Genomic DNA, 6,000 nt, shown 5'->3' with positions numbered 1-6,000 from the left:
TGTTGTTGTTCTTGTTGCTTTTGTCATGCTTGTTGTTGCTGCTGCTATATTTGTTGTGTTTCTTGTTGTTGTTCTTGTAGTTTTTGTTGTTGTGCTTGTAGTTTTTGTTGTTGATGTTGTTGTTCTTGTTTCGGTTGAGTTTCTTGTGGTTTTTGTTGTTCTTGTTGCGCTCAATGACTGTACCGTGTGGATAATTTGAGTCATTCTCAAAGTTATTGGTGTCAGTGTCCTTTGTGGTATCTGATGTTTCATTGAGCATTTCTTCTTGAGGATTGTGAGAATGATCTGATGTTGCATTGATCTTGGTGACATCAGTCATTTGTGGTTGATGTGATTCCTCTTTGCTTCCTTGGTGCTCCTCTTCTAGAGTCATTTCTGGTTAATCTGCTTCATCTGCGTTCTCTTGGTGCTCCTCTTCTGGAGTCATTTCTGGTTCATTTGAATCATCTTTAGTTTCTTGGTGCTCCTCTTCTGGAGTCAAAATCTTCAAGATTTCATTTTCTTGTGGGTAGTTTAGAGTAGATGAGGTTTCAAATGACGTGGTCTCACCGGACTCATGAGTAGTTTTACTTTGATTGTTGAGTGCTTCTGTACAGACAAGCTGAGATCTGCCAGTCTCGCTGTGATCTTGCATATCTTGTATGTCGATTGTGATCACATTGTCACTGTTCTCACATGTAGTGGGTAGACATTCATTGACTTCTTGTTGATTAAATGAGCTGGGTAGACTTTCATAGTCTTCTTTTTGTTGTCCATGTGAGCTTGGTAGACTTTCATAGTCTGCTTCTGGTTGCTCAGATACGGTGGATAGACCTTCATGGTCTTGTTCATGCATGGATTTTGCTATGGAGTCTTTAGTTGCTTCCACTTTGGAGTCTGTCAACGAGCTCTCTGTGGAAGCTTGCGTCGCTCTCTCTCTGGAGTCTTAATAATAATAATCGCTTATCACTCTCCGTGTGGAGTCGTGCAGTGTTCTCTCTGTGGAGTCGATCTGTGCTCTCTCAACGGAGTTGGTCAGTACTCTGTGTGGTGTCGTTTTCTTCTTGGGTATTTGACAGGTTGCTGTCATCCAATGTATTGACGATCTGCCACTGCAACATGGTATTAGATTCATCTACCATGAGTAGAGTCGTGTTGAGCTTTTCAACCGTGTTGCTGATGCTTTTATGATCATATCCGAACAACTCAGCCATGTCTGAGCAGTATTCTTCAATATACAAATCATCTTTTTGTGTTTCGGATTTGTTATTGTGCTCTTCATGTTCAATGAGCAAATCATTTTCTTTCGTTTCAGATTTGTCATTGTGCTCTTCACTTTGGGTGATGCAAACTGCTTGTTCCAGAGTGCTGCGGAAGTTATTTTCAACTGCTGGTTGAAGGTCAGGCATTGTTCTGTCTTTCGAGGTTCAAAAATTTGGTTTTGTAGTTTTAAAACTCTTATTTTTAATTTTCGGGCAGTGTTGCTTCAAGTGGGCATGGCCTGAGTTTTCTGACGTCATGACGCTCGTGACGTAAAGCATAGGAATCGATTACGCATGTGCAAATCAATTTTCCTTTACTGTGCGCTTTTTCGCAAACTGCGCATGCGCGGCTTGCGCATGAGCAGATCCATCTTCGAACTGTGCGCTCTTTTTGTTCAACTGCTTCGAACGGTGTTCGATCTTTTTCTGACTGCGCATGTCGATCTCCGTTCTATTTTCAACTGCGCATGGGTGGCTGCAGTTTCCTGCACATGCACAGATGCAGATTTACATCTTTTGTTCCCCGGGCAGTTAAAAATATTCTCAGATGGCATTTTAACTTCTTTAGATTCGTGGAGAAGAACTTTTTCGGCGTTCTTTCTTGGTGCACTTTTCAATCGCGATTTCCAGCATTAAACCTTTCTGTTCTGATAATGATTGTTTGAGTTTTGCATCATTCATTCCCTGTGCAATTTGGTCTCTGAGCATTGGATGTCTTAAAGCAGCATTGTTACTGGTATTACAGTGATCTCCAAATTTTTTGTGTATTACTTCTAATTTGGTGTTGTCTTCACCTTTCAAGTAATTAAAGCAGTTATAGATTTATCTAGCTTCATGTCCTGCTAGTAGCAGTGCTATTTTCATTTCTTCAGAGTCCGTGCTCAAATCATGAGCTACGACATATGTTTCGAACATTTGTTTGAATATTTTCCATCTTTGACTTAAATTACCAGTTGTTTTCAGCTGCGGTGGAGTTCCAACGAGTTCCATTGAATCAGCTAAGTCCCCCCACATCGAATGTCTGGTACGAGTTTTCTTGTCATTTTGATCTTTCATTGTTTGAATTTGTGTAATCTTCTAGTAAGCATTCTGAAGTCTCCTGGTACCATGTATTATTCCTTGTGTCTGAATAAAGCTCGTAGTCTTACAGTTGAAGTAGATGCTTTATTGTGTAAATTTGTTCTCTCTCCAGCGCTTATACTAGATGTTACATCTGAGCTGCCTATCTGTGTCCTGCTCACTCGCTGCTGTTCCTGTGAAGAGCGCCCCTTGACTTCCTGTTTGTTTATTATATACATCTCTGGTGCTCCCTTTAGTGGTTACTTAGTTGTAGTGTCTTTACATTAAACCCTTGTGTATATACAGTGATGCATATCCGAACAGGCGCTGGAATGTGGTGACTAGGGTTTTTTTCACAGGAACTTCATTTGAAGCCTACTTGTGACAATAAGCGATTTTCATATCACTACGCCCCCCCCTTCTGCACCTCTTCCCCCTTCCCCTCACCTTCGCCTGTGGTTCGCCTTTCTTTTCTCTTAGGTTTAGCTGTTCCCCCCCCCCCCCCCCCCCCCCCCCCCCCCCCCCCCCCGGGGCCTATCCCTCCGTCTCACACCTTGGCTACTTTCCCCTGATTCTAGACTACTTGGCTATTCTTCTGCTTGTTCGTTGGCCACAAACAAGTCCCGGAATAATTGGGTGAATGGCTCCCATGTTCTGTGGAAGCCGTTGTCCGACCCTTGGATGGCGAATTTGATTTTCTCCATTTGGAGAGATTCTGAGAGGTCGGACAGCCAGTCTGCAGCTTTGGGTGGTGCTGCTGACTGCCAGCCAAACAGGATGAACTAATAAAAAAAACAATGACAGTGGCCAGAGTAATTTTGGGGCAGCACGGTAGCATTGTGGATAGCACAATTGCTTCACAGCTCCAGGGTCCCAGGTTCGATTCCGGCTTGGGTCACTGCCTGTGCGGAGTCTGCACATCCTCCCCGTGTGAGCGTGGGTTTCCTCCAGGTGCTCCGGTTTCCTCCCACAGTCCAAAGATGTGCAGGTTAGGTGGATTGGCCATGATAAATTGCCCTTAGTGTTGGGTGGGGTTACTGGGTTATGGGGATAGGGTGGAGGTGTTGACCTTGGGGTAGGGTGCTCAAGGGTGCAAGAGCTGGTGCAGACTTGATGGGCCGAATGGCCTCCTTCTGCACTGTAAATTCTATGAAAACAATTCTATGATACTACGGCGGGGGATCAGGGAGGCAAAGGCAAGGGCGTCCGCCCTCCTCCCCAGGAATAGATCTGGCTGGTCTGAAACCCCGAAGACCGCCACTTTTGGGCATGGCTCCACCCTCATCCCCACCACTTTGGACATTGCCTCAAAGAAGGCTGAACAGTACGCAGCAAGTCTGGGGCATGACCAGAACATGTGGGCGTGGTTGGCCGGGCCTCCTTGGCACCATTCACATCCAACCTCCACCTCCGGGAACATCCCACTTCTAACCTTACAATAAAGGGCAGGTAATTGATGAACCAGCTAAAGATGATTGGGTCTATGTAAATGCCCTGACAAACTGCTACAGCAATGTCCTGGGGCTAACATGATAGTCCTCCCACAATCTTTATATGAGATAAGACTCTCGTCCATGGAGAGTTTTCACCAATATTCATTGACTTCAATTTTATTAGAGTTCCTTGATGCCTCATGTGCTGCCTTGATGTCAAGACCAGTCACTTTCGCCTCTGAAATTCAGCTCTTCTATCCAGGTTTGGGCCAAGGCTGTAATGTGGTCTAGGAGCACGTTATTTGTGAGCAAGTGCCAAATAACAGCACTGTCGAAAATACCTACCATTACTATGTTGATGATCGAGAGCTGACGTATCGGACGGTAATTACCTGGATTGGATTTGTCCTGCTTTTCATGGGCAGTTTCCCACATTGTCACTAGATGCCAGTGTTTAACCTCAGCCTCATGTTAGTGACTTCATTATCCACCAGCATTCGTTACTAGATGTGACAGGCCTGCAGAGTTTTGATTTGATCGGCTGCTTGTGGGATTGCTTAGTGCTATCTTCAGCATGTTGCTTCCATTGTTTGGAATGCATGTAAACCCTGTAGCTTCACCATGTTGATGCTGAATTTTTAGGTACGCCTCATGCTGGTCCTAGCATGCTCTCCAGCACTTCTTATTGAACCAGAGTGGCTCCTTGCCTTGATAGTAGTGATAGAGTGAGCTGAATTTGCCAGTCCATGAGGTTACGGATTGTGTGGAATACAATTCTGCTATTGCTGATGGCTTACAGCATGTTATGGATGCCCACTTTAGAGTTGTTAGATCTGTTCTGAATCTATCCCATTAAGGGCAGAGGTAGTGCCACAGAACATGATGGAATGTGTGTTTAGTGTGAAGATAGAACTGCCTGTACTACCATAGACTGATGCATTAGTAGATTAGCGAGGATGAAGTCAAGTAGGTTTTGCCCTTGTATCGATTCTCTCGCCACCTATCGTAGGTCCAATCTTGTGATATGTCCTTCAGGACTTAACCAGCTTGGTCAATAATGGTGCAGCTGGGCATCACTTGGTGTTAGGCACTGAAGACCCCACTCAAGAGTACATTTGATGCCCTTGTTACCCATACTGCTTCTTCAAGTGGTGTTCAACTTGGAGATGTACTTATTCATCAGTTGATGGAGAGCTGTAGATATTAATCAGCAGGGATTTCCTTTGTTGTGGGTCTGGAGTCACATGAAAGTCAGACTGGGTGAGGATGACAGATTTTCTACTGCATATTTTGAGTATTAAACATGTAAAATGGTGATTCAAATTGCGAAATACATAACTCCAAAACAAAATTAGCGCAATATTGCATTGTGTATTTTAAATCAGCTAACAAAATACCCCCAAGTCCCTGAAGTGGGGCTGCGCAGTGGCTAGCATTGCTGCCTCACAGCACCAGGGACCAGGGTTCAATTCTGGCGTTGGGTGACTGTGTGGAATTTTCATGTTCTCCCCGGGTTTCCTCCAGGCGCACCGGTTTTGTCTCACAGTTCAAAGGTGCGCAGGTTAGATGGATTGGCTTTGCTAAATTGCCCTTTAGTGTCCAAAAATGTGCAGGTTAGGTGGAGTTACGGGGTTAGGGAGGGGAAGTAGGCCTGGCTAAGGAGCTCTTTCAGAGGGTGACTGCAGACACAATGGGCTGAATGGCCTCCTTGTGCAATGTAGAAACTCTTTGAAATTCTAAGTTAGGGGAGGAAATGTATCTTCCTGTTCTGACCATGATGTTATCAGCAAGTTTTGGCTTCTGCTGAGTAACAACTGGACATTTATCATATGAAAGTGTGAGTATTCAAGCACCAATTCTTTTAATCTTCACAATTATTAGAGTAAACATATGAGGATTGCTAAATAGGTTTTTACTTCAAACAATTAATGGAAAAATAGAAACATTTTGATGAAAACGCAATCATAAAATTTAGAGCATCAATATGGATATTTTTCAAACTGATCATCTGAAATTGTGCTAAGAGAGTCCAAGGACTTTGATAACTGGTTCAAAAATCAGCTGTATCTATCATGCAATGCATTACATCCTGCTCTCCATCACCCACCCATTTTCTCACGGATTTGTAATGCTACTGGTCCTCCAGCGTATCAGCCCAAGCCTTGCTGGAAAATTAACTGTAAATTCACAGTACGGAAACATTAATTTGTGACAAAGAGACATACACAGTGAATTGTGAACCACCATAACCATCGCCAGATGATTTG

The sequence above is a fragment of the Scyliorhinus torazame genome, chromosome 1, assembly GCF_047496885.1.
Source record: "Scyliorhinus torazame isolate Kashiwa2021f chromosome 1, sScyTor2.1, whole genome shotgun sequence".
Classification (NCBI taxonomy): Eukaryota; Metazoa; Chordata; class Chondrichthyes; order Carcharhiniformes; family Scyliorhinidae; genus Scyliorhinus; species Scyliorhinus torazame.
This window is presented reverse-complemented; position numbering follows the sequence as displayed.